Here is a 9293-nt window from a genome sequence, read left to right as displayed (position 1 = left end):
GAAGCCCGGTGCAAGCTCGGCCCTGCTTCTGAACTGCTCCCGAGCAGTCCAGCCAACGCTGGGCTTGGCAGTCTGAACTTCAAGTGGGGCCATTTAAGCTGATCAGAGGAAACAGGCTGACAAGGAGCTGATTAGAAACCTCTTAGCGACCCTTCTTTAAAGAGGGAAAGGAGTTCTTCACGTCTTTCCCTTGGGCCTGGAGAGGGACCGGGTGTGCGTACTGAAGACGGAAGGTTGGGGGGGGGGAGACCGGAGCGGGGAGGGGGGCGCCTGCCTCAGAACAGGAACAGAAAACAGCCTCCTTGCCAGATCCTTGCCAGCCTTCCTGCTCTCATCAGGCTCCCCTCTGAGGGAATGTTTGAAGATAACAGGAAAGGAAACCATGAAACAAGTGGCCAGGACGAGCAAGCGACTTAAAGAGACGAGGACAAGCTGTTTTTGTGACCCAGGCTTATCTCAAGCCTGCCAAGAACTAGCCATCTATCAGAGACCCATAAATAGGTCAGAGACATCCAAGGGAAAGGCTGCTTTCCACAATAAAAGGACTTGTGACTACGTCCACAAGAAAGCCTAGCAGCTCCCCTAGGCAGCCTGGCACCCCGCAGGCAGAAGTGTGCTGTTGTTTCCCACAAAAGGGGGAGCCTGCTTTATGAGCCAAATGTTTATCAGGAGTGAAGGGTCCCTCCAGAGCTGTCCTAAGCATATCACCTCTTAGAGGGAGCAGTTCACAACCCCAGCGCCGTGTAAGAGTCGCCGACAGTAGCACACATGGGGGAAAAGCCCGGCTACAAAAATCTAAGTAAACGAGCTGCCCTTTCCACAAAACCTTTCTGGCAAGCAGGAGGCTCAGGCTAAGGATGTACTGACTGGATTCAAAGCGTCCCCTAAATGGAGAAAGTTGGGGGTATTGGTGGGGCGTGGGCCCCAGGAGAGACATCGAGCAAATCTGATCCTCAGAGAAGTGCTCATGCAGACAGGGGCAGCTGGGCTGCTGAGAAGAGCTGCGTGGATCCGAGGCCCGCAACCCAACCTAAGGCTTACAAATTAGCTTTCAGTAAATATTATCCTTCCCGTCTCCAGTGAAGAGCTGCAATCCCAAGTGAAGCCAAATTAGAAAAAGACGCAATTCAGCTTTTAAATACACAGCACCAAACCTGGCATCTCCCTCCCACTCCACCAAAATAGCTTGGTGATGTCATGCTTTTCCATCCTCCCCCCAAAACCAGCCACCCACCCCTCCTAAAAATAGCTTGATGCAGTTCTGAAGGAAAGAAATGGGGGACTCAAAATATTTTTTAAAAAAAATTTTTTTTTCCACTTACACTGTCAAGCAATCAAAAGCGAATCTTCTCTTTCCTGTTTACCTGGTCTCGACTGTGAGAGAGAGACTGTGTGTGTGTGTGTGTGTGTGTGTGTGTGTGTGTGTGTGTTTCCTGAAGGCTCTTTGGAAACTGTACAAGCAGGAAAAATCTTTTAAAAACGAGTTTAAAGTTGTCATATTTCTGAAGCTTCTCTCTTTTGTAAAGTTTCCTTTTGTTCTCCACCAGTCCATACCAGAAGCAGGAGCAACCGTCTTCTTATTTTGGAGCCTTCTAAAACTCTCACTGTATTTGTAGGAAAGAGAACCACAGTAAGGAGTCTCAGGAGCGTAGACCAGTGAAGGCCTCAGGAGTGTAGACCAGCAGTCCCAGACATGCCTTCCTTTCAAAACATCTCTGAGACTTTTGCAACATGACAGCTGGGGGTTCTGATGAACCTATGGAACGAGTAAGGAAAACTCAAGAAGCTGGATGTTTGAAAGGAGCTCAGGGCTCCGGTGCAGGCGGGCACCACAGCGCTCAGTTACCATGCATGAGGAACTCCAGCACCACACATGAAAAATTTCAAACAAACAAACAAGTTATCTAGGTATGAAGGAGGGCTGCTGACCGTGAGGATTCCTCAGCCCTGAGAACCCAATATAGACTGTAGTGAGGCTGTGTCGGAGAGCATAGTCACCCTGTCCTTCTCCTCACAGCTCCAGGGCACCTTGTCCTAGCTCTGAAGGACACCGCTGGGCCGATGCCAGCTATACCAAGCAGGCTTGTCATTCTGGAACACCCCTCAAGGAGTTCGGGATCCTTCTCCCACTTCCTTCCCATCTCATAAACTGCTCCAGGCGGTCTTTGATCTCAGAGTAGAACTCCTATAAAAAGAAGGCCAAGTAACCTAGATGAAGAAAATCATTATCCAGGAATCCAGTAAAAGATGCGTTAAGGGGGCCCCTGCTGGGGATGTGAGATTTAGTCCCTTAAATTCTAAGCCAAACAGAGGGAGGGCAAAGGCTAAGAACTTCCAGCTAAATTTGCCCTCTTGTTAGCTGTCATTTCCTGGCTTGTTGAGCAACTCAGAAAATTTTTTCTGGGGTTAAAGCATTGCTTTCTTATCACTCTGAATATTTAAATACCAGTATATTCATCAACTGTTTCCTTAACTGAGGTTTCACTTTTTCAAGTCAAATATCTGTTTGCATTTATGGTTTTGATATTTTGAAAGTCTCACTATGTAGCCCAGTTGGCCTCAAACTTGAGCTCCTCCTCCTGCCTCTGTCTCCCCAGTCCTGGGATTATATACACACACCACCCACCTGGCTTCTGCCTGGGTAGTTTTAAACTGTTAAAGTTTGGATTAAATTGGGCCATGAGGATGGGACATGTTTTCAACGTTCTGTCTTTGGTCAGCACTCCTCCTAAACCATCCCAGACAAGTGATCGCTTCACTGACCTTACAGACAGTGCCAGCACGGGCACTTAGCATCTCCTGGGACCCCTTCCCATTCCCCTGCACTCACTGTCCCTGGGGATGTGGACTGGATTCCTAACCACCCGCTTCAATTCTTGTAAAATTCCTCCTACATGATCTCCTTCACATGGGGATTTTTGACATCTGTGTTTTTGAGGAGCTTTAGTCCCCCTGCCTGGCATCTTCTAAGTTCCTCAAGATTCTTCCAGGAGTGGCACGCAGTGCCCAGGAGGGTCTAGAACCAAATAGCGTCCCACAGACCGTAGTGTCTTAGACAGCCCCTCTACCCAGGCTCACCTGGAACCTTCAGGTAAGCGTAGCTATTGATCTCAGACCTGAACAGTGCAGGACCCAAAGAGACACAGTGCCACTGAGAGAGGAGGAGTAGTTCAAAGGCCATTCTCACCCAAGGGACACATCTAGGAGATTCCTGGAAATCAAGCTGGAATAGTAGCAAGAATGCAGCGAAGCCTGAAGGTCAGGTCGAAAGCCTTGCGAATCATCATAAGGGCCACACAGAGCCAGCCGTAGTCTCTAAAGAAAATGACATGGAAGAGATTGAAGGTGGCAGCTGCAAGCAAGAAGCACCTGCTCCATGCTGGGACCCAGCCCGGAGCCTAGCAATGCTAGGCAAATACTGTGCCACGAAGCAAGCTACATTCTCAGTCGTACAAGATGTACGGAGCAGGAAAACTTGTAATTAGGGAAAAGTACAAAGGCTTCCACTAGCTGGCTAGGGTGGTGCACACTTATATTCCCAGTTGTATTGGTGACGCTGAGTCAAGAGGATAGAAAGTTTGAGGTCAACCTAAGCAGTTGAAGCAAATTAGTGAGACCTTGTTTCAAAAACCTTTAAGAGGATTGGGGATGTAGCTAAGTGTAAAGGCTCTTGGTTGAATTCTCAGTGATACCAAAAAGGCAGGGCTAGGCGCCTCCATTAAGCGTGTTGACCTACACTGAGTCAAAAATCTTGCTAAAGTCAAAGTGAATCAGGGCAGTGCCTTGGCTTTAACCCAGCAGGCCAACTGAGGTCTCTAAGGACGGAGGACACTCCTCCCACCAGGCCTATATGGGCAGCCCGCTGCTCTTCATAGGTGTGCTGGCTGGTTTGAGTATTATTAACTGCTCCTCCCACTGCTACCAGTGCCTGGTCCAGATCTAAGCGCATCAGAGTCACAGAGCACTGGGCTTAGAGGAAACACCAGTCCTGAGAACCACCCAGGTGCCTGGAAGTGAGCTGGAGCAGAGTGCAACCTGCAGAGGCCACAAGCGAAGCAAAGGCCATTCCACCATGCTCACTGGCGAGTCCAACCCTTCATTCAACAGGCAACAGACCCATAAGCATCTGGCAAGCCATGTTATGAGCTTTTTTATTTTATTTTATTTATTTGGTTTAGGGTCTTGATACAACTACTTAGACTCATAGTGATCCTCCTGTCTTAGCCCCTCTAGCGCTGGGATTATAGGCATGTACCACCACACCTGGCTTCCATGGCTGGCATGGCACGCCCAGGGTTCTGGGCTGGCACAGCATGGTATTGAACCTGGGTTCTTGCGCTTGTCAGAGAGGTGCTTAGACCACTGAGCTATCGCCCCAGCCTCTGGAAAGTCAGTGTAAATATGTGGGTAGGTGAGACCACAGGAGGAGATCTCATATATGTGTGTATGGTATCATGTGATTGACCCAAGAACACAGGTGTCCTTGCATGTAAACTCACATGAGGCTCTATGGTGCTAGAGACAGAGCTAATATGTCCACAACTAATTTGGCAAACAACACACACAGAGAAGCTTCCCCTTGACTCAGCTTGCAGAAAAAAATATGAATGATCTTTATCACTGGGCTCCCTGTGGGGCAGAGCCTGGGAGCAAAAAGGGTGACTTCTAAGTAGCAATCTTATTTATTAACACTCCCACCTCCCCAAGGGCCAGCAAGTACAAGGCGTGCTGCTTTCAGAGTCTGCTTTCTATCTGGCGACGTTTTCACTTACACGGGCAGGAGTGTGTGGTGCCGCCCCGCCGAGCTGGGGTACAGGCTCCTTTCCAGGTGGAGCACTAAGCCTCACAGTTGGCAGGAGTCCTGTGGCTTTGGCTTTATCTCTGCATAGGGGACCAGGCTCCAACATGCTGTATGATTCGCTCGCTTCTCGCAGAATAATGAGGGATTTGAGAAGTCACTTAACAACTTGATCGACCAATTTTTCTCACCAGTGGCCTTTAGCAAAATTGCCTTCTTTCTCCCCTGGAAAAGGATGGGATGACTTCTAGGGATCCGGTGGCATCTACACTGCAGGATACCCACTTGGAGGCCCTGCAGCCACCAGGGCGGGGGCAAGGGCCCTGTGGGGCTTAGTGAAAGTTGTTAGTTGTGCCTTAGCTTCAACTAAGTGCAAACCCAGAGGTGAAAAGAGGATCAGCAAAGCCACAACACTGAAACTCCTGAAATGAAAACCAGGCGTCTTCAGGAGGCACCGAGGACCACAGTGGGCACAGCTGGCAGGGACAGCCACCCCTCTCCCCAGCTGGACTTCTCAGCAGAGGAGTAGTGCTCATGAGGAAGGTGCAGAGATGAGGTACAGGCATACTGACTCATGGGAGCAGAGCAAAGGCAGAAAGAGAGAGCAAAAGAAGAAATGTAAAGGAACAGCATGGTGAACTAGTGTTGGTGGTAGCTCACCTGTTATCCCAGAACTCTGGGAGGCTGAGGCAGGAGGATTATAAATTCCAGCCCAGCCTGAACAAGTGAGTGAGATCCAGCCTCGACACAAAATAAAAAGGGCTTGGAATGTAGCTCAACATAAGGGCTATAGGATCCTTCTCTCTTCTCTCTCTCTCTCTCTCTCTCTCTCTCTCGCTCGCTCTCTCTCTCTCTCTCGCTCGCTCGCTCGCTCTCTCTCTCTCTCTCTCACTCTTGCTCTCTCACTCTCGCTTTCACTCTTACTCTCTTGCTCTCGCTTTTGCTCTCTCGCTCTCTCGCTCTCAATCTCTCGCTCTGTCTCTCTGTGTCTCTCCCCCCTCCTCTGTGAGCGAGAGAGAGATACATACACACCAACAACTCTAAAAAAGGAAATGTCAGGTTTAGGAGGATGAAACATTCCTAGCTAGTGGCCTGCATAAAGAAATGATCTAGAACATGGTAACAGCTAACTCCTTAAAAATCTTGGAGGGGTCAGCTGTAGTGGTGTACTCCTATAATCCCAGCACTCAGGAGGCTGAGGCAAGAGGATAGCTGTGATTTCAAGGCCAGAGTGGGCCACAAAGTAAGTTCAAGGCCAGCCTGAATTGCAGAGTGGGAAAAAAAGACAAAAAGCAAAACAAGAAAGAAAGAAAGAAAAAAAAAACCACCACCATCATCATTGACAACAACAACTCAAAAAACCCCAATAAAATCTAACGATTTTTGCTTTTAAATCTTGGAGGTTGCCACAAATGTGGCTCAGAAGTAGAATACTTGCCTGACATGCACCAGGGTATAAATAAACAAATAAACTAACATAAAATCTTGAAGAAGCCCCTGCATCCCCGGCCCACCTGAAAGACCTTTGCTCAGGTGTAGAGCAGGGTCTCGGCAGAGGAGGCAGTGAGAGGAGCATCGGGTTTGAACGACTTTCAGCTGAGAGGAAAGCCCAGTCCATCAGGGTGTACTTCAGGAGTCTTTTAATGACCCCCAGATATAACTTAATAGAGAAGAACAATTGACTCTGTAGAAAGAGCCAAGATCGGATCAATAAGGAAAGAGAAAAGAGGGTGCATGTAAAGCTCAAGTGACACTGGGACATTTTCATCCAGAAGCCCTGGCTTTAGGGTTGTTTGTTTCTGCATTGGATACTGTACTTACATAATTTCTTTGTGTGAGCTACATCCCCTGCCCTGTTTAAGTGATTTTCTATTACCTAAGCTGGGCTTGAACTTGAGATCCTCCTGCCTCAGCTCATCAGCCTCCCAGGATTCCAGGCTTAAGCCACCACAGTTGACTGTGGCTTTTGTTTTCTAATATTTAACAACTTATTCCACATCAAAAGAAAAGCTCTCCATACAAAAAGGTTACAGAGTCAGGAAGAGCCCCATGTTCCATAAAGCGATCTCCACGTGCTCCTGAACATGACCAGCGAGGCATCTTTCACCCCCGGGGAAGCCGAGCGCAGTACAAGGCCCCATGCTACCCTCAGCCCCAGAGGCAAGCCGGGAGCCACCCCATGGCGCCTTTGCAGGGGACAACACTTGCCAGAATTAGCTCTGTGCACACAGCCTCGATTGTTGCATGCAGTGTCTCGGGATAAGGAGGAACAAGATGCATTTGTCCTATTTGTGACAGAGGGCCACAGAAATGAGGAGCCGGGGGAGGAGGAACTGAAGGAAAATTGCATGTTTGAAGGGAGTCAGAGAGGCAGCAGAGATGAACATTAAAGGAAGGAGGAGAAAAAGAATACAAATCTAGAGTTTCTAAATTGCCTTTGGCTCAAGGGTCTGGTTTACCACTGAAACAGTATAATTATAAAGTTGGCGTAAAACAGACCAAGGATCTAGTTACTAATTTCTTACTAGCAATAGCATCAAAGCCTTTTCTGCTAGTAGCTGGTCTCTTGACAAAAACCGTGTGTCTCCTGCGTGATGGCACCTATAGGGAGAGCTGGTTTCAATCAGGCCTCGCTGTAAAATGGAATGCAGTCGCGGTCTCACTTCTCAGATGTCGATCCGAGTGGAGGAGAAAGTGAGGGTTGGGATTGTCAAAGTGACTAGTGAGGGGAAACAAAAACATTTTACATAAATGCCCCCTTGTCTCATCCGTGCAGCATGCAGGCGAGGTTTGTCAGAAAATTTAGTAGGAACCCTTGGGTGCATTGGAGAAAAATGACCAGAGGCATTTCTGTTGTGCTCATGTTTTTGAACTAGATTGTGCCTGACCTCAAAAAGGAAATTCTGGCCTGATTACAGTCTTAAGTGGGTGCTCAGGTCCCCTGAACGTTGGTTACAGAAATGCTTTCATTCACACCCCATTTTAGTTAATAAGGATCCCAGGCATCAAAGGCGCACTCTGGCCTTGCTGTTTACTTTGGCATCCAGGAAGCCTGGGATTCCAAAAGAGATGGCTCATTCCTAAGGTACAAAATTCCCCTTAAAAATGTATAGAATTTATAATGGCAAGCACTTTTCTCTATCTTATTATTGCTTTTGTTGTTTGGGAGAAAGTGCCAAATTGAAAACAGATTTAAAAACATAGCTATAACACAGTAGCCTTTATCCAGAATGAAAACCTCTAGTACTTTCCCATTATAACTAACCAAGCTTCCTGAGAGGTAGTGGAGGGTATCAAAAAAGCTGGGGAAGGTACCCTAGGGCTGTCATGAGTGACATGATAACTGAGCATTGACTTTTTCCTGTAGACCACTAGTTCCCAACCAGGGGTGACTTTTGTCACTCAGGGAATATGTGTCTGTTTTTTGGTACCTGGAATCAAACTCAGGGCCTTACACTTGCCAGGCAGGTGCTATGCTACTGAGCTACATCCCTGGCAGGGGACTATATGTCAATGGCTGTATCTATTCAGCTGTCATAACCAAGGTGGCACAGAGGGGAGAAAAGGGCTTCTGATATCTGTGAGTAGCAGATACTGTTGGATATTCCACAGCACACAGAAAAGCTTCCAACAGAGAATCATGACCTGAGCCCAGCATCAACAGTACTGAAGCTGAGAAACTTCTCAGGGCAGCAGGCACCAGCAACAGCAGCAAGAGGAGAAAATCACATGTGTGCATGTGGTAGGTAATTATGGTAATAACATGAAAGATTCACTGGTGGGAGAGAGACGGAGGTAAGCGAAACAACTCCGGCCTTGGCTACCCAAGTCATTGGGCACCAGGCACCATGTCAGTGCTGCGATGGCAAAATCATACTTCAGGGAGGGAACCAAGGACTTGTATGAGTTGTGGGGAACACTCTGCTGTGATGCTATTTCTGCAGAAGGCAATGGCACCTGTGGTATTTTGCCAGCTGGTAGAAGCCTGCCAATGATCAGGTCCTCACTGTGTCCCTGGCAGACGAAATGCTAAGCAGAGGCTTCTCTGGGAAAGCTTTGGGTCAGGAGGCTGGAGGGGATGCAGTTGCTGTGAGGAGCAGAGGCCAGTTCTTTTCTTTTTTTTTCATAATTGTATTGATAAACAAATAGCAATGAGACAGTTTCAAATCAAATCGCTAGGACAGTTTCAATAACTAACACACTGCATACATTCTTCTTAGTGCTTAATTGCTGTACAAGATGCGGACCTGAGATCCTATTTACAAACACCACCAGAACAAATCATTCTATTCATTAAGAGAATGCAACTATATATCTATCCTAACCTAACTTTGAATACACAGATACAAAATGGACATTCATCCGTATACCCTTTTTTTGCTAAGTTTCTGTTATTTGAATATTATAGGTGTGTAAACTCAGCAAAATATTCTAAAAGAGTCCAGTAGCCCATAATAGCATTGAGACTTCTGTTTAACTGGCAATATCAGAAATT

At 47.5% G+C, this 9293-nt stretch overlaps 1 long non-coding RNA gene across 1 annotated transcript; it reads right to left on the bottom strand.

Moving 5' to 3' along the window:
- Positions 1–1451: 1451 nt before the first annotated feature.
- LOC111812756 lies at positions 1452–3110 on the bottom strand. Its single transcript, XR_002818167.1, has 3 exons — positions 2831–3110; positions 2029–2185; positions 1452–1756 (listed from the first exon to the last, which is right to left on the bottom strand). It is a non-coding gene; the product is annotated as an uncharacterized LOC111812756 (long non-coding RNA).
- Between the last annotated feature and the right edge of the window lie 6183 nt (positions 3111–9293).

This window comes from Octodon degus, unplaced genomic scaffold (genome assembly GCF_000260255.1).
Source record: "Octodon degus isolate 3935 unplaced genomic scaffold, OctDeg1.0 scaffold00141, whole genome shotgun sequence".
Lineage (NCBI taxonomy): Eukaryota > Metazoa > Chordata > Mammalia > Rodentia > Octodontidae > Octodon > Octodon degus.
Note: the sequence above shows the minus strand (reverse complement) of the source record. Positions and strands in the feature narration are given on the sequence as shown.